This window comes from Musca domestica, unplaced genomic scaffold, assembly GCF_030504385.1.
Source record: "Musca domestica strain aabys unplaced genomic scaffold, Musca_domestica.polishedcontigs.V.1.1 31, whole genome shotgun sequence".
NCBI lineage: Eukaryota > Metazoa > Arthropoda > Insecta > Diptera > Muscidae > Musca > Musca domestica.
The window spans coordinates 3,542,086-3,563,281 of NW_026712309.1; the positions used below are offsets into that span (position 1 = coordinate 3,542,086).

Consider the following 21,196-nt stretch of genomic DNA (forward strand, 5'->3'; position numbering starts at 1 on the left):
GGCATTTATATTAATACAAAATTCGTTGCCAGATATTCGATTTGTAAAAGAAAATTGGAAATAAGTGGTAAGTCTTAATGTGTAAAAAAGTACTTTTTATCAAAATCAAAGCGAAAATGTAAATCAAACTCAGTGATCGAGATTTGCGTCTTAAGTCTGGTGTTAAGGAAACACAGAAACGGACGGCTATGTCGTAAATCATTTGATTTTCATTAGAATTTAAAAATATGTATGTCGTTATATGTTGCGTGTTTGTGTCTTAAGTCTTTCGTTTTCTCTTTATAGCAACGTATGTCTCCTAAATTTATTTACATTTAAAAAAACATTTTAAAATATGTTTCCCCACGTAGTCGTTTCAACAGCAGCATGTGTAAGATGTAGTTCCCCAAACTAATTGCATACTTTTAGGCTGTATAAAACATTTATCAATATATTCATTTTAAATATTATCAGGCAAATTTTTGAAAATTGATTTTTGAAATTTTTATTCAGAAATAAACTAAAAAGTATCAGTCGGTTTTGTCGGCAGCGAATTTTCTTTTATTTAAATATATATTTTGAATTGCGTCAAACTATTAAATCTTTATGAGGGGGGTTACGAAGGAGGGGGCAATATGTATTGTCCATATCTTTTCTGACCTAAGTCTTATACGAATAGTACAATTTGACAGAAGGAACCTCTATATGAGATATGTGACAATTTTTGGATATTGTTGAAATATGCGTGAGGTACCAGATTAGTGGACCGAAGTAATTCACTTTAATACTGAAAAACATATTGGGATGTGCAAATTTTGAAGAGAAGCGACCATTCGTTAATCAAAATTTTAATCATTTGTAGAGATGCTTGTACCTCCGAAGGGTCGATGAATTCTATATTCACAACAGATTTCAGGTTAAGGAAGAATTGTAAAAGTCAAGTTCGAAAAGAATCCCTGACTTGTTACGCAAGTCATGAGAAATCCAATCATTAAAAAGTGTTACCTTTTGTGGGGAGGTGCTAGAAGAGGTGAACCAATATCTATCACTTTCACACCACATTTTCTTTTGGAAAAATATTGGGATGTGTGAAATTTAAAGAGAATCGGATGTTTTTTTCTCATTTAATGAGATTTCTGTTTATTTCAAATTTTAACCCGTTGTGGGGGAGCTACCAGAATTAGTGCTCCAATACATCCCATCTGCGCACCACATCTTGCGTAGATTGCACTGAGATGAGTTTAAAAGAAATCGGATGGTCATTTCGTGATTTATGAGCATTATGGCTATTTGAAATTTTGACCCGATGTGATTGAGGTAAAAAAAGCAATGGGCCGTTTTATCCGTTCTTCATACCAAATCTTGTACTGGTAGAAATATTGGGATGTGTGACATTTTAAAAGAATCGGAGTCTTATTAAACCTTTTATAAGAGTTATACTTATTTCAAATGTTGACCTTTTGTGGGTGAGGCACTTGTTGGAGTGGATCGATAATATCCATTTTCGCACCGGATCTAGCACTGATACAAATTGTATGATTTGTAAAGTTTGCACAAAATTGGATGATCCTTTCTTGGTCTATAAAGTCAATTATTTACTGTAAAAATTTTGAATTCGATCTAAGTTTGATAATAATATAACGATGTGCCAAGTTTGGAGCAAATCAGATACCCCATTCGAGAATTATTGTGTGTACCAACTAGACAGACGGGCGGACACTCCAAGATCGACCCCAAATGTCTTGAATTTGGTCCAAAAAGTCCTAAGGGGCAAACCGATGGGATAAGTTTCGGCGATATCAAATGATATATACCCTCTGTGGGCATATGGCTGAGGGTATAAAAAGGAGGGGTGGCGCCGTTTTACGAAAGACTCGCTTCCAGCTTTGCTTAGTCACATACGTTTGTATGAAGAGATAACGAAAGACTTAAGACACAACTCCGAATCTCCATACGAACGTTTGTGTCTTAAGTCTTTTGATATATGCCAGAATCTAAAACAATATTTAAATGTGATAATATGTACTCAATATTATAGTCTTGACGTAAAACACAACTCAGTGAGCCGGGTTTGTGTCTTAAGTCTTTCGTTATATCATAGGGAACAAAATATGAAAATATGTGCCTTAGATGCTTCTATATATTGATATGACACAAATGTATACTTTTGATCTTGAAGACTGTTTTACAAGACTCAGTGCGAGGAAACTCGAATGGGTTACAAGACAGTCCACTTTTCTCTTAGAAAATACTTCAAACACTTCTTTTTGTTTCGAGGAGTTGCATTAAACTTGCTCAAATTCGCTCCTATCGATTTCATTAAATATTTGTTTTACTTAACAGTAGTACAAAATACACTTGTGTCTTAAGTCTTTCGTTTTATCTAAAGATATGTCACACAAGTTCTTGTGTCTTAAGTCTTTTAATTATTTTTTTTTTTTGCAAAATACATTTTTGTCACTATTGATATTAATATATATTTTTTATATTCATCATAATTATTTATTTTATTATTATTATTATTATTATTATTATTATTATTATTATTATTATTATTATTATTATTATTATTATTATTATTATTATTATTATTATTATTATTATTATTATATTATTATTATTATCTTATTATTATTATTATTATTATTATTATTATTATTATTATTATTATTATTATTATTATTATTATATTATTATTATTATTATTATTATTATTATTATTATTATTATTATTATTATTATTATTATTATTATATTATTATTATTATTATTATTATTATTATTATTATTATTATATTATTATATTATTATTATTATTATTATTATATTATTATTATTATTATTATTCTATTATTATTATTATTATTATTATTATTATTATTATTATTATTATTATTATTATTATTATTATTATATTATTATTATTATTATTATTATTATTATTATTATTATTATTATTATTATTATTATTATTATTATTATTATTATTATTATTATTATTATTATTATTATTATTATTATTATTATTATTATTATTATTTATTATTATTATTATTATTATATTAATTATTATTATTATTATTATTATTATATATTATTATTATTATTATTATTATTATTATTATTATTATTATTATTATTATTATTATTATTATTATTATTATTATTATTATTATTATTATTATTATCAATATTAATATAATTTGTGATATTTATTATTTTTTGTCTTTTTATTTTATATATCTTTAATATTGTTGTTGCAAAATCGTCAGGCAAAATCCCATTATTGTTGTTTTATAAAAACAACGTTGTTTATGAGTGGAGAACGATGGTAATGTTTACCAGGGGGTAAGGCAGGGAATACCTAGGTTTCGGAAAGAGCCACCAATCCTCATCAGTTCCCTTGTTTCTTGTCTCGTCACTTGGGTAAAAAATGTTTTTTGTCATAGAAGTTATTTTTTAAAATAACTCCTGGGGAGAATATCCCAGACAAGAAACAAGGGAACTGATGAGGATTGGGGGCTCTTTCCGAAACCTAGGTATTCCCTGCCTTACCCCCTGGTAAACATTACCATCGTTCTCCACTCATAAACAAACGTTGTTTTTATAAAAACAACAATAATGGGATTTTGCCTGACGATTTTGCAACAACAAAATACTATGGTATCCCAAACAAGCAAGCCAAACACTGTTCTATTTTTAATATTATTTTTATGAATATTATTTTTTAATTTAATTTTAATTTGTTATAGTCATTGAAAACCGTCCCTTTAAATCCAAGTTGTTGCTCTAAGCTCAGTCGTTTCCTTTCCAATAGAGCTTAGCATAAACAGATCATAAGTCATATATTTTTTAAAGGTTTGTGTCTTAAGTCTTTTGTTTTTGCCATTACAAATATGCCCTTAAATACGAAATTAATTCTTTTTGCCATTTTTTTTTAATTCCACAATTTTGCTGTAAACCTTGTAAACACTTTTAAGCTTATATACTAAAAGCCAACAAACTACAACAGAAAAAGCTTATATACTATGATAATGAACTCAAGCATAATGGGACAACATAAAGTGAGTAGTGGATGAATAATAAAAGAAAAATTGTTAATAAATAAAAATATTAATTTATACGGCATGCAGTTCAAAAACAAAGGGTTAGAGGTTGTTCAGGGTTCAAATTAGTTGAACTTTTTTTCTTTTTAGATTTCAAATTTTAAAAACAACCTTTAAGCTACTTTGTTTATATACAAAATGATGAATTAACAAAAAGTATAAATGAAATGAAAATAAATGAATGTGAAGGGAAATAGGAAGGGAGGGCGGTAGGAAAGGATGTTGAATTGGTGTTTAGGAAGAGAGCAAGGAATAATTTTTCGAGAGAGAGGGGAGAATTTTGGTTTTCGTTATGTTGTTTATGGAATTGAATTTCCCATTCTAGTTTTTTTTTGCGAAAACTTTTATAGCGAAAAAAACTTATGTTTTGCAATGCAGTTTAGGTCTGTAGAGGCTGCTTTGCCGCACATACATACACATATGGATAATGAGTATTTGAGTTACGCATAGTAGTAGTTGTAAGTACATATTTATATATATAAGAGAGCAGTTTTGAGTTTGAGATGAAAGTTAGTATTTTTTGGTTACACATGTATTTGATGTTAAAAATTTGGTTTAGACATCATGGGTGTTTTTGTTTTGAATTTTGTTGTTGTTTGTCTGTTTGTTTGATTTCTTTGTTTTGGATACGATGATGTTTGCTGCGCACATTTATAGTTGTGTTTTTTTTCTTTTAAATATATTTTGCATACCACATTACAGTGAAAATCTTAAAAAAATAAGCTGACAAAATTTCCATAACAAAATAATAAAAATGAATCACAATTAATCATACAAAAAAAAAGAAACTCAAAACAATTTTAAGGAAGCCAAAAACTGAGGGAATTCTTTATAAATTAAGCCATAGTTTTGACAAGCCTCCTTTTTTTTTTTTTTTTGAGTATTTCTTGTATTCAAGTGATTTTGATTATCAGTTTTTTTTCTAAATTTATGGTGTTCTTATTGCTGTTTGGTGTAATTTGGTGCTGAGTGGATATAGTTTGGTTTTCTATTTTAGGTGGTGTTGTGTGGTGCTGGGAAGTCTTTCATTTTGGTGCTTTGTCTTAATGCTGTTCTTGTTGCTGTGTTGGTGTGTTTCAACAATCATATGCATAGGTATTTTATAGAGCTGATTTTTCTGAATAAATGATTGCCAAATTTGTTTAAAAAATTTTACATCATATACTTTTTAAAATGGTATATGCTTATTTACAAATAGTTGTTTGCTTTGCCATATGTTGAAGTTTCGGAAACTCTTGGAACGTTTGCATGGTATTTAAAGCAAAAATATATATGTGAGAAAAATTCGATTTGATTGCTGGTCGATTTTGACCTTTGCCTATGTAAAAAGGCAAAGGCGCTTCGTCATAAAAATTTGAATTAGAGCAAAATGTCGTCATGTGCCGACTTCATGGAAACTCTATACCACAGTTAATATTTAGTGATCCAATAACTAATAACAAAATCCTTTTATATTTTAATAAAATAAAGTATACTTTTCGGAGGACAAAACAGAAATCATTAACAAAGGGTGTATAAATTTCTTATATTCATTACTTTTCGGATATGGAAGGCCTTTAAATGCCTGATATTTAAATACTTCATTTGGGGTAGACTATAGTATGAGCATAATATGTGAACACCTTCATATTTTGAAAGAAACAAATCTAACGACCATTTCTAAATGTTTGTCAAGCTTTTGAGTTTTGAAAAATAATAACGTTTTTTATTGGATTTTTTTCAAGGGATTTCTTTAAAATACTTTAAAAATATACAAAGATATGTTGACGTAACATAGAAATTTTAAAAGCCTCAAATGTGAGTTTTTTTTACTGAATATGAAAAGGAAATTCTTAAAGTCAAACCACTTCAATGCAAATTGTGTTTGTGTCTTAAGTCTTTTGTTTTTGCGAATCATAACTTCTGCAGATAAGTGTCTTAAGATTGTGGCTTCCTCCCTAAGTTGGAATTTATGAAAGCTTGGACGCTAAAGGAATATTTAAGAGTCATATGTGAAGCGAGTTTTTCCACATTTATTTTTAGAATTTTTATGGCATACTTTTAGGCGCTCCCCGCAATTTTTTTAAACTAAAAAGAAGTGCTCTATAGTATAATTTAATATATTTATAATATTTATATTATATATTGTGAGCATATTATATACCATTAAAGGAAGCGCTGAAAGGTATGCAATACAAATTAAAAAAAAATGTGAAATTGTCCCTATACATCTGAGTATTTGTGGGGGGAGCTACCAAACGGAGTAAGTCAATATATCCTATTGTTACAGCATATCTTGTGTTAATGCAAATATTGGAATGGGCTATGTTTGAAAGGAATCGAATTATTATTTTGCGTTCTATGAACTTCATGATTATTCAAAATTTTGACCTGTTGAGGGGGAAGTACTAGGAGTTAACCGATATAGCCCATATTCACTCCAGATCTTGTTTTGATGGAAGTATTTGGATGTGCTGAGCTTGAAAGCAATCGGAAGATAATATCGTGTTTTATAAGCTTCGTGGTTTTTCAAAATTTTGATGCCTTGTGGAGGAGGTACCAGAAGAAGTAGTCCGTTCTACGCGTGTTCTTTATACTAGATCTTGAGATACTAGAAACACTGAGATATGAGTTATTTGAAGGGAGTCGGATGTCATTTTTCCATTTTTGGAGAGTTGTAATTATTAAAAATTTTGAACCATTGTGGAGAGGTACTTGATGAAGTGGGCCGAAATTGTCCATTTTCTAACCTGACAAAACGCTGAAAAAAATATTAGAATTTGCAAAGCTTTCACAAAATTGGAAAATTGTTTATTGTTCTATGAGGGGAATTATTTTCGGTGAAAATTTATGGGGGAGGAAACAGACGGTTTGAACCGACATTGCCCATCTTCAAACACGATTTGGGTGTATGATAATACCTATTTTGGACCAAATCGGACACTCCCCTCGTGTTTAAATGTGTGATCACCAGCCAGACATATGGAGGGACATCCCTGCATCGACTCCAAATGTCGTGAAACAAATTCTGCACAGAGAGACCTAGGGTCTAAAACCCTTACTTCAGAGCATAATTAATGAGTTAGTGAGGGACTTGAGGCTTTGGTTTCATCCTGTGACAAATATTTTTCTCAAACAACAAAGTTTTTCTTGTTGAAATTTAAATTGGGTTTGTGTCCTAAGTCTTTTGTTTACTCCCTATGATTAATATGGGGAAGTGACTAATCAGTTCAAACTCCTTCCTGTCTGTGAATTTTGAATAATTTCAGGTCAAAATTTATTAACCAATCAAATATTCCAATTCTTAAAAAATATTGCATATTTTTAGGGTCACATTCTGAATAAAATGTAATTTGATTAGAGGGAAATCTTTCGAATCCAATTTTTTTATTTTTTAACGGACGGATTTTTTCTCGAATTTTCTACACTTTACTTTCAAAAATAATATTAATTTAATTATATTTTCATTTCATATTCATGTTATGTTATTATTTTAAATATTATCTTCTGGAAAACTTAAGTTCCGAATGCTTGTGGTATAGAGTTTCATGGCCATAATTGTTAGCTGAAAAAATCCCAAAACTACTTGTTTTCTATTTAAAAATAGTTTTTTTTATCAAAAAAATGCATTAGAAGAAAAAACTTGTTGTTATTCAAAAAGAGAGGAAGAAGAAGAAAAATTCCAATGAAAATTTGCCATTCACTGGCTTCCTACCATTGACAATTAAATCTCTGGTTCTATTATAGAAACCAGCTAAATTCGATGCCCTACACGCATACTGGCCAGCATGTTGGGCCGTTACATTGTTGATCATCAATAGACTGGTATGTGAACCCACCGATGCCACCGTAGTGTGGGGTAGATTTTGTACAACATTTTCCGAATTCAATAGCCATTCGATGAGGATGGGCAAATCGCCTTTGGTAACAATGCATGTCAACTGTACATAATCTCCCACATTACTGATGGCCGACGATACAGCGAGACGGGCTAAATAGGGGGGTTCTTTGAATGGGGGGAAAATAAAAATAAGAAGAGGGGTTAGATTAAGTAAATATATCTTTTGGAATAAAACATGTCTATATATTTTCCAGAATTTTTTAAAATATTTCCCTTTGTTATTAATTTTATTCTCAGGATATTCCAGGATTAAAAATAAATCATCAAAAAATAACAGAAAAAAAAACAAAAGACCAAAAAAAGTATCTCATTATAGCTTTCCTACCCTTCACTTTCAATATTGACCATTTTCTGGCCTCTCCGGCCCTATTGCTGGCCACACAGGTATAATTGCCCGCATCACCAATATTGGTCTGACGCAAGGACAATATCAAAGTATACTCATCGATTTTGTGATAAATTGATCTCAACAGCGGTTGGCCATCCTTGAGCCAATAAATATCAATGGGTAAATCCCCGGATGTAATCATGCACATAACCCTGACAGCTTGGCCGCCATTGACCCCATTTGGATTAAATTGAAATGATTCGATTTCAGGTAATTCTGAAATCAAAATCAAAAAATGAGGTGTAACACATAATATACAGTGCAGTGGGTGGTGATACAGAACTAAAAAAATATTGCATAATTTTAGGTTTTCATCTAGAACATCTATTAGTGATTTCTCTTCACTTTTCATTTTTGAAGAATTGTTTACACTGCCACCTTTATGTTATTTTACACTGAACAAACAACACATTTTTTATTTACACAATTTGTTAAAGCCAAAACCTCCTAAAACTATGCTATATTAGATTATCCATTTCCCGTTTTTTATTCGTGTTTTAGGATTAGTGACAACTACAGCTAATGAGGTGGGAAAATAAAATTCAATCCTTTCACAAACCCCTAATTGTTAGATTGGTAGATACTTCAGTATAGCCAGCACGATTGGCACCAACACACGAATATTTCCCAGCATTTTCAGGTCGTAAACTTTCTATGCTCAGCGAACTGCTGCGTGTACTGTGCATAAAAATCGTAATACCCTCCTGATTGAAGATCCTTTCACCGTTATAATACCAGGTAATATTGAAGGGGGCATCCCCATGTAACACAGCACAGTTTAGCTGATAATAATCACCCACATGTAGGGGCGAATCCAAACTCGAGGGTAAAGGAGCCAATTTGGGAGGTACTTAACAGAATGACACAAATAAAAAAAAACAAAATTTTAATAACAAAAAAAAAAATAATAATAAAAATATTGAAATTTTATATATTTCAAAATACCATTAACAACCAGTGTTGCCGTATAGTTTGTAACACCGGCAGCATTTTTGCCATAACATGTATAATTGCCAGCATGATGACCCTGTACTGAATCAATGGTCAGTGCTGAGCTTCTAGAGCCTATTTTGGAAATTTGTATTCCCATTTTCTGTGCTTGAGATTCGTTGAGTTTTTCCTGATTAAAAGTCCAATAAATCAACAGGGGATGATCACCATGAATTATAGAACACTGCAGTGTACAATAGTCACCGGGATAGAAAGCCTCAGCTCCCGAAGTAAAAGGAGCAATTTTGGGTAACACTTTAACAACAGAAATAATAATGGACTATTTTTAGGATTCCTTGGAGTAAAACAAGTTTAATGAAATCAGTCGGTATTATCCGACAGCTCCATACCCTCAGTCAATTTATGAGTTATTTAAATATATTTTGACTTGCGATATGATTATTCAAACTGTTGACCCTTCATAGGAGAAGTTTCTGGGCCAATATTTTTCATTTCGTATTTGACAAAAGTCTGATAAAAATATTAAAACGTATCAGATTTCGATTTTATAACGACTAATTGCTTCACCTCAAATTAGATATTTCATATATTTCGAAATTTTCGCGTTTTATGAGAGTAATAATTATTTAAAATTTTGACCCCTTGTGGAAGAGGTACCAGAAGGAGTAGTCGGATATTGTCCATCTCCACAGCACATCTTGTGTTTATAGAAGTATTGGAATGTGCCGAGTGTGAAGGTAATCGGATGCTCATTTCGCGTTTTATGCGCTTCATGGTTATTCCAAATTTTGGGCCCTTTGTGGGGGAGGTACAAGAGGAGTGGTCCGTTCAATCCATGCTTCACACCAGGCCTTGTGTTCGTAGAAATATTGAAATGTGCGAAATTGGAAAATTGGTTAAAGTTTTATAAACGTTATATTTATTCAAAATTTTGGCTCTTTGGGGGTTGGTGGCTACCAGATAGGGTGGTCCGAAAATTACCATCTTCACATCAGATCTTGCTTAAGTAGAAGTATTGGCATGTGTGAAATTTCAAAAGAATCGGATGCTCCATTTACGTTTTATATGCTTCGTGGTTATTCAAAATGTTGACCTTTTGTGGGGGAGGTACTAGAAGGAGTGGACCGCTATATTTCATCTTCACCCCAGACCAAAAATATTGTGATGTGTGTAAGTTGATCGGATAATCGGACTTTCACATCACATTTTGTAAGGGTTGTAATCATTCAAAAATTTAGACCCTCCCTTCTAGAGTTATCGTGCGCACCATCGACTCCAATTGTTCTGAAATGGATTTGGTCCAAAGAGACCTAAGGTCTAAAACCGTGTTTTCGACTAGGCACGTTTTTACCGTATCAAATGATATATACCCTCTCTAGCCATATGGCTGAGAGTGTAAAAATTGTCATAAATTTAAGTCGTAGTTGGATTTTATAAATAAATGTTGCATATCTTTAGGCGAGTAGAAAAAAATTATTAAATCACTTGTCAAGATGGCATTCAGAGGCAACTTTTTGTAGTCGATTTTCTCCATATTCGAATAAAAGCATTACGCGCTTTCCATAAACAAAAATTGTTGGGAGGTTGCTTTAGCGAACAGAACTTGACTCCTTGTCGGTAAAACAACCAGATGGAGACAGTTTTATCGACCGACAAGGCATGGAAACCACGTTGCGCGTCGTCGACGTTACAATCACAGGGATACGGGTTTAGCGACTCTGATATTCTCCGATATTCGGCTGGCACTCAGTCACACGTCATTACAGTGGAATTAAATCTCCTTAGTTGCAGTCATTTCGGTTCCAATTCAAGGAACTACTTCAGTCAAAAAGACCATATTTGTATTCTCACCTTTAAAGTCAAAGTTGCATTTTTTATAGTTAATGCCGCAAAATGTACATATATTTTTGATGATCGAATTTCGTTTAGAGATTCTAGATCAATTTTTTACTTTTATATACGCCAGAAGCAATTATTTTTATTTTTTACTCTTTTAATATCGTAAAAATATCGTAAAATGTTTTAAAATGGAAATCAATTTAAATTGACTTTGGGATGATTTGTTATAATCGACTTTTAACTGACAGGGCAAAATCGATAGCCTGTTTCTCTACTACATATCCCTAATTGTAATTTGATATTGGGAATTCCTCTAATTCGTCGTTTAAGGAGCTATAAAACATCCGAATAGTTTATTCGTACTTAGTAAACCGAAAATTCAATTCCCTATTATATGAAACTTTTTTAAAATCCAATTCTCTATTACATAAACAATTTTTTTTAATTCAGTTTAGAGAATTATTTTGTTGAAGTATTTTTTTAAGTTGAAACGTCAATTCCAATTTGTATAAATCTAGAATTAATATAAATTAATTAAGTATTATTTATTTATTGCCTACTTTCAGGCTAACGGAATAATATGATATTCTTTGGTGCATTTCATGCAAAATTTTTGTGTGCCAACTGTTATTTCTACTGCCAATTATAACATTTTAAACCATGCATGCCACAAAAGACAACAGAACTCATCTCACAAATTATCTACTTGATTATAACCCATTATAAAGCGGCAAAATTCCAGATATATGTAAGTAATACTTTTTTAGAAAGAGTATATTTGGAAGATAAAATGTAAGAAATTTTAGTAAAATATATGTATGGAGAGGACAAGCACGGGGAGGGGGGTGGTGGAATTCCAGCTAACCATAAACATTTAATTCCGTGGAATATTTCTGTATGCCAGCATGATTTTCGGCCACGCACGTATAATTTCCAGCATGATGATCATCAATGGATTCAATGGTTAAAACGCTGGTACGTTTCGATACCATCATCATGGAAATACCCATACTATTATCAATTTCCATATCATTATGCAGCCATGAGATGTTCAATGGCAAATCACCAAATGTCACCGAACAATGGAGCGTGGCATATTGTCCGGTCTCGGCCGGACCCTCTTGAAAGGTAAATGGACGTATATGGGGCAAAACTAAAGATAATTACAAATAAATAGTTAAAATAATTAGTAAAAATTAATACAAAATAAAATATTTGCTTTTGATACACAAATTTATTTTAAAATACCTATAACTCTCAATTGTGTGGTATAGCTGGCCTTTCCAGCCACATTTGAACCCTGACATGTGTAGTTTCCTGCATTGCGGGCACTGACACTTTCAATGGTCAAGACACTACTACGTCTGCCCATTTTGGCAATTAAAATATCCTCATTATCCTGATTGACCATGGGTTGATTATTAAAGGTCCACAAAATATTCAAAGGCAAATCGCCCTCGGTAATGGTGCATTGATAGGTAATGTATTGACCCAAATGCACCGCCTCAGAACCGGTGGAAAAGGGAGTGATTTTTGGAGGCACTTGGAAAAGAAAATATATGGGACCAAGGAAAGATAGAAAAAAAGGAAGATAACAAAATAAAATCATAAAACAGCCAACCATCTACATAATTTAAAACTTAATTTCTATTAACCATTGACCACCAATTCAGCCGTATATTCCGTTGTCTGGGCTTTGTTCTTGGCAATGCAGGTATAGTTGCCGGCATTGTGACCATTTACCGAATCAATGGTCAAAACACTGACTTTCTTGCCAATCTTCGATGTGGTGGCGCCCAAATAATCATTCAAAGCATAACCATTAAACAACCAATTGATGTCCACCGGCAGATCTCCTTTCGAAATGGTACATTGCATCGTCACCGAATCACCAAAATTGGCCGGTTCATCGCCAAAATCGAAGGGGGTTATTTTGGGAGGGACTTTAAACAAAACAGACAGGGAGGGATTTTTAAAATTTAAATAAAAAATGTAAACCAATTTTAAATATTTTATCAAAATTTTGTAACTCTGCACCATTAACAAACAATTCGGCTGTATGATTGGCCTGTCCCGCTCTATTTTTGGCCATACAAGTGTAGTCTCCCACATGACCAGCATGCACCGAATCAATGGTCAAGACACTGGCTCGCTTGCCACTTTTCAGTATTGTTATACCCGCCCCGAATGGTTCCATTGTTTTGTTATTATGCATCCAAATAATGTCGACAGGCATATCACCTGAGGATATCAGACAATTAACCGATACGGAATCCTCAAAATTTGCCGGTTCATCGCCGAAATCGAAGGGCACTACCTTGGGGGGTACTGTTTAGGGTGGAGAATATGAAAATAAATAATTTGTTATGCAATTCAAAGGTGCAAGTTTCGCATTTTCATTTCAATATTGTTCAGGTTTTCTAAAATATTATTTTTTATTTCAACCCTTTTTTGATATAATCCTTTTTTTTTAAATAAAAATGACGATAATTTAGCTTTTTCGTATAGAATTGTACCAAATTAATTTGATCATAGAAAAAAAATTTACAAAAACAATTCCATCTCTGTTCAGCTGAGTTGGAACTACGACTCGTAGATGCCTTCTGGAAACTTCTTCAAAACTAGAGCTGACGAAAAATTAATGGTACTATAATAGTATCGATATATCCTCTAACTGTCACAATATCGATTTAATAATTATATACGATATTATTCAATCGATATTGAGACTTTCCTATACTTGGTCTGTCCCAAAACTGTAAAAATGTTAACAAAATTGCAAAAATAGTAGATTCTTGCAAGTTCTGGAACAGAACAACTATTTTAAAATTTGTTATTTTCGGGTGAAATTTTCAAAATCGACAGTTTCAGGCGTATCGATTCCATATCGTACATTTGAAATATCCTATTTATCGATTTTAATTCACTTATAGCATCGATAACATTGATATTTTAGAACATAATTTAGAAGATTGTCGAATAGTGCTACCACTGATATTTTATGCTAGCTGAGAGAAAAACATTGAAGCCCTTCTTTGAAGAGGCGAAATTCTAAATCTCGTCTAATGTCCGATGTTATTGATAACATCTATGTATTGACAGCCAACTAAAGTTTCCTTTATCGAATCTAGGGACCATCGAGAGATATCAGCATTATAGAGATATCTCTTTGCTACCGAAGAGAACAAATATTTAACTCTCTATTGAGAAACCGATATCCGGAATTTCACTCGAATAGCCAGATGTCCAATAATATTGATAAGATCGATAGTTTAAAAGTCAATTATCGGAATGTGGCAACCATCTATATTTTGCCAGATCTATTAAAAATATGTCTCAGCGCTATAGGAGAGATACTCTTTATTGAAGAACCGAAATTTTTAGATGTCCGATAGTATGAATATTAGAATATTTCCATAACCGAAATCTCACTCCGTGAGCCGTATGTCCGATAGTATCGATGTTTTAAAAGCCGATCATAGAATGTTACGGTGGACATTTTGACAGAACTGTTACAGAGATGTGTCGAAGCAAACGAAGATATCAACAAAGGGGCTATTTATTGAAGAAACGAAATTCGGAATCTCACATTATTTAACTGGGACCCGATAATATAATATTGATATTTTGAATGTAAATTATCGGAATAAGAAATCTTAAACCATTAGCCGGATGTTCGATAGTATCAAAAAATCGACATTTGCCATATCAATTAGTGATATGTCTATTTGCCAGGGGCTCTTTATTGAAGAGTGGAAATTCAAAATATCACTCTATTTTACTGGTACCCGATAGTATCAATGTTATTGTTATTTTAGATACCAAATATCGAAATTTTAACTCCCTTGGTCCGATAATATAGAATATCGACCAATGTCTCTTGCTGGCGGTAAGAAGAACAAAGGAACTTTTTATTAATAAACCAATATCTGAAATCTCTTTGTTTACAGGATGCCGAGAGCACCGCAATTATAAAAGTTAATAAACGGAATAATCAAATGTAGTGCCCATCGATATTTTGCCATTTTTATTACAGAGGCTACTTTTACTTTGGCAAGAGTAGGCATGTATGTCTTTACTGAGCGTAATTCTCCCTACACTCACAATCGGACCCATTTAAAAACAATGCAAGCAGAGAGTAACAAAATTGGGAGAGCATAAATGTGTTAATCTCCGCCCGGGCCTGATGTAAACAGCATAATACTTAACATAAATACGAGGGATGTTCAAAAAGTATTTTCAATTTCTCCATAAGTGATTGTCATTAAATTACGTCATAATAATTTTTAGATCAATAATTTCAGATCAATATTTTCATAACTTTTTTAAACCACCTTTTTTAACTAGGCTGGTAAACATAAAAAGTAAGTAAAACTAGTCTCTCCGAATTTGACTGTAGTCTTTAAACTTGATCGGGACAGGGGAGCATAGGAAGTCAGGAAATAATTAACTACGAGGGAGTTCAGGAAGTCAAGGACTAATTGATCTGTCCCTGGTGTTTCAATTTTCTTATAATTAAATGCAATAAATCCGAATCCTGATAATTTAAAGATCAAAAAATGGTCGACTACTTGAACTATCCTCGTAGTTATCTGAAATACTACAAGTAATCCTAAAAATTAATAACAAAGGTCTCGCACAATTTGATTATATCACCAGTTTTTTTTTTTTTTTTTTTTTTTTTGATGGCAGCGGTTTTCCATTTTTTTTTTAATACGAAGGAAGTTCGATAAGTCAGAGAAAAATAGATCTGTTTTAACCTCTTTATAATTAATTGTGACAAATAATATCCGATTTTTTACATTTATGCAATATGAATGTATCGTCCTATATATTCATATACAAATCAAAATAAGCATGTATTCAGCCAATGGACCAATTATTAAAAAAAAAAAAATATTACAAAAATTATAAAAATATTATAAAAAAATCTTAATATATAAAGCACCTTTTCAAAGCCTTCTATTATCATGCACAATTTTCAAGGAGGATCGAGGGGAAAAAATAAAAATAACTCTTAATAAAGAATTAAAAAAAATATAAAATAAAAATTTTATTTTTTTTTAAATATAAAAAATAAAACTTTTATATTTTTTCTAATTAAACAAAAAATGTTTAATACAAAAAAATAGAATTTAAGATATTTTTTAACATAAAATTTAATTTTTAGTTTTTTAACTACCATTAACTATCAACTCCGCCGTGTATGAAGCAGAAGCCCACAAATTGCGAGCCTTGCAGGTGTAGTTGCCCACATGACGAGCATTTACCGAATCAATCATTAAAACACTCAAACGATTGCCCATTTTCGATGTCGTTATACCCGAATACGAATTTATGGGATATTCATTGAACAGCCATTCAATGTCCAAGGGCAAATCACCCGAGGACACGAGGCAATTTATGGAAACGGAGTCTTCAAAACTTGCCGGTTCTTCGCCGAAGAAAAAGGGTGCAATTTTGGGGGCAACTAGGGGGGAATAAAAAAATATTTTTTTCTTCTGATTAATTTCTATGAGGGGCTTGTGCAGCTAAAGGACATTTTGTGTGTTATAAAATAATTTAGTTATTTTTAATTTCCTTTCGAGGGGGTCATCAAGGAAGGAATGTGCGAGAAATGAAAATATTTTAAAAAATTATTAAAAAATTAAAAATTAATTTTTAAATAATGTGTTTAGTTATTTTCAATCATCTACCATTAACAATTAGTTCAGCTGTATAATTAACAGCCGCTGCATGATTTTTGGCCTTGCAGGTGTATTTCCCAGCATGGCGGGCGTGAACATTATCTATGGTCAAAATACTGGTTCTTTTTCCACCCTTGACCACGGTGACACCCGAATAGGTACTAATGCCATAATCATTAAACAACCATTCCAAATCAATGGGCTGATCACCTGACGAGATGAGACAGGTGATGGAAACCGAGTCTTCCACATTGGCTGGCTCTTCACCAAAATCAAAGGGTACTATTTTTGGGGGAACTTTTTTTTATGGGGAGGATGAAAAACAGAAAAACAATTTTAAATTAAATTTAAAATAAAAATGTTAATTTTTATTTAATTTTAAAATTTATTTATTCTACCATTAACCACCAATTCCGCCGTGTAATTCACGGCCGCCGCATGATTTCTTGCCTTGCAAGTATAGTTGCCGGCATGATGGGCCTTTACACTGTCTATGTTCAAAAGACTGGTACGTTTACCTCCGCGCATAACTGTTATACCCGAATACGAACTAATGGGGTAATCATTGAACAACCACTCAATATCAATGGGTTGATCTCCCAAGGAGATAATGCAAGTTATGGAAACAGTTTCTTCAAAATTCGATGGCTCATCACCAAAATCAAAGGGTGTTATTTTGGGAGGTACTTAAGGGAGGAATGGAAAATGATAAAAAAATAACTTATTATGTAAAAAACTAACTACATATTTTTTTGTAAAATAAATAATTATTTATTTAAAAAAATACCATTAACCACCAATTCGGCGGTGTAATTTACAGCGGCCGCATGATTTTTGGCCTTGCATGTATAGTTTCCGGCATTGTGGGCCTTGACATTATCAATGGTCAAGATACTGGTACGTTTACCCCCCTTTATAACTGTTATACCCGAATAAGCACTAATGGCATAATCATTGAACAACCACTCAATATCAATGGGCTGGTCCCCCAGGGAGATAATACAAGTTATGGATACAGTTTCCTCAAAATTCACCGGTTCTTCACCAAAACTAAAGGGTGTTATTTTGGGAGGTACTTGTTTTTAAGGGGAGGAAGAAAAAAAAAAATAAAAATACAAAATTTAAATTGTACTTAATTTTTAATAAAATATTAACTGTTATAACTGTTACACAATGTGTTTCAAATACCATTAACCACCAAAGCAGCCGTATGATTGACAGAACCTGCATGATTTTTTGCCTTACAGGTATAATTGCCAGCATGATGGGCCCTAACATTTTCTATGGTCAAGATACTGGTACGTTTACTATTTTTGAAAACTGTTATACCCGAATAGGCTGATATGGCATAATCGTTGAACAACCACTCAATATCAATGGGTTGATCACCCAGGGTTATGATACATGTTACCGAAACAGTTTCTTCGAAGTTAGCCGGTTCATCTCCGAAATCGAAGGGATTTATTTTTGGAGGGACTAATATAACACAAAAGGGATATACAAAATTATTTAATTGATGATACATTAAAAAATTATACATTTAATATTTAAATATTTTATATTAAAATCTCTACCATTAACCACCAGTTCAGCTGTATAATTAACGGAGACCGCATTATTTTTGGCCTTGCACGTATAGTTTCCTGCATGACGACCCTGGACACTTTCAATGCTCAACATGCTGGAGCGTCGACTACCCTTAACAACTGTTATACCCGAATAGGCACTGATGCCATAATCATTAAATAACCACTCAATATCAATGGGCTGATCACCCGAGGATATAATACAGCTAATTGAAACCGTTTCCTCATAATTGGCCGGTTCGTCACCAAAATCGAAGGGATTTATTTTTGGGGGGACTGGCAGGACACAAAAAAAATAATTATAAATAAATTGTTTAATTAATACATTCTTAAATATATTAAAGATACAAATTTGAAATTGAAGAATCCAAATCTACCATTAACCACCAACTCAGCCGTATAATTTACGGAGGCTGCATTATTTTTTGCCTTGCAGGTGTAATTGCCGGCATGCCGACCCTGGACACTATCAATGGTCAGCATGCTGGAGCGTTTGCCTCCTTTCACAACTGTTATACCCGAATACGAACTTATGCCATAATCATTGAACAACCACTCAATATCAATGGGTTGATCACCCGACGAAATAATACAGCTAATCGAGACCGTTTCCTCATAATTGGCCGGTTCGTCACCAAAATTGAAGGGGGTTATCTTGGGAGGGACTGGACACATTAAGAAAAAAAAACTTAATGAACAAAATGTATACTACAGCTTACTTAAATCTATGAAATTTAAAAATAATTCTCCAAAGCAAAATACCATTAACAATTAATTCCGTTGTATAATTCACAGCAGCAGCATGATTCTTGGCCTTGCAGCTATAGCGGCCAGCATGATGGGCCTTGACATTATCAATGGTCAACATGCTGGTCCTTTTGCCGCCCTTCACCACCGTTATACCCGAATAGGAGCTAATACCATAATCATTAAACAACCATTCAATATCAATGGGCAGATCACCCGAGGAGATGAGACAGGTGATGGACACCGAGTCCTCAACATTGGCCGGTTCATCACCAAAATCAAAGGGAGTTATTTTAGGGGGAACTTGTATTTTTTTTCAAAAACAAGAATGGGAAAGGAAAAGCAAACACAAATTAAAAATCTTAAAAAAATTACATTAACACTAAAAATATTTATAAAATTCTCTCAAACTCCCACCATTAACAATTAAGGCAGCCGAATATTCTGTAAAAGCGGCACGATTTTTCGCCTTACAGGTGTAGTTTCCAGCATGGCCGGCATGCACGGAATCAATGGTCAACAAACTGGTACGTTTGCCACCTCTCATCACCGAAACTCCGGCAAAAATATTCACCGGCTCATTATTAAATAACCACTCAATATCAATTGGTAAATCGCCCGAGGATATTAAACAATTCACGGACACGGAATCTTCAAAATTGGCCGGTATATCACCGAAATCGAAGGGTACTATTTTGGGGGGAGCTAGAAAAATCGGGTACAAAGAACTTTTTAAATATTTAAGAAATATTTGAAATTCAAAATATTTGAACTCCAATAGGTCAGCAGGCTGGTTGATTTAAGAACTTATATCAACATTTTATCAAAAAATAAAAAAAAATCTAAAGTCTCCACAATTTAAAAATATTAATGTTGAATTCATGAACTCAGCAAAGATGGAGTGAAACTGAAGGCCAGTTCACACATCATGTCACAGTCATATGTAAAGTAATTTTTTTGAATTTAGTATTTTATAGCATACATTTAGGAGCCCCTACAATTTTTAAACTAAAACTAAACGATTCATAGTCTATATTAATATATTTATAGTTTAAGTATAGGATAGATTCAATTCAATTCCATTCAAATTGAGTATTTATTTTTAACACAAAAATTTACAATTTCGAAGTGATGAAAGAAATGCTTATAATTCCAACTCTCTGTACTTCTTACCATTTTTATTACAAAAAATGTCTACTTGGAAGGGGAACTTGAAATCAAAATATAATTGAAACAAAAAAAAAAATAATTTTGAATTTTTTAAATTAGAAAAAAAAAAATAGTTTTCTCTCTACCATTTACAATCAGCTCAGCCGTGTATTCAGCCGAATCTGCATCATTTCTAGCTTTACATGTGTAATTTCCAGCATGACCACCATGCACCGAATCAATTGTCAAAATGCTGGCCTTTTTGCCGCCCTTGACAATTGAAACACCCGTATAAGCATTGATGGGATTGCCGTTGAACAGCCAGGTGATGTCCATTGGCAAATCCCCCAAATAGATCAAGCAATTTACCGAAACGGATTCCTCAAAGTTCACAGCATGATCACCAAAATCAAAGGGAGCAATTTTAGGAGGGACTGTATTTTCAAAATTAAAATGGCAATAAAAGGAAATAAAAAGAAAACCATATTTCTAAAATTAGTTTTGTTTTAAATTATTGTACCATTAACAATTAATTCGGCAGTATGCTCCACCGAGGTGGCCCGATTTGTGGCCATGCATGTGTAATTTCCGGCATGATGGGCCCTCACTACGTCGATAGATAGTACGTTAATTTTTTTACCCAACTTAACCATGGACACATCATAGACAGCATCACTTATTTGCCGCCCGTTAAAAAGCCATGTAAAATTCACCGGAAAATCACCAGATGTCACCAAACATTGAACACTGGCCGATTCGCCAAAATTAGAGGGTTCATCACCAAAATCAAAGGGAGCAATTTTGGGGGGTACTACAGTTAGGATGTGGTATTTGGGGGGAAGCGTGGGAGTGGTAGGGATTTCACAAAGAAAAGCAAATAAAAA

The 21,196-nt window shown here is 32.6% G+C and overlaps 1 protein-coding gene across 1 annotated transcript in view; it reads right to left on the reverse strand.

The window, feature by feature from the left end:
• Positions 1 to 21,196, reverse strand: part of LOC101901133 (cell adhesion molecule Dscam2) — a 213,160-nt gene that overhangs the window by 49,283 nt on the left and 142,681 nt on the right. The gene's annotated exons all lie outside the window — the stretch shown is intronic.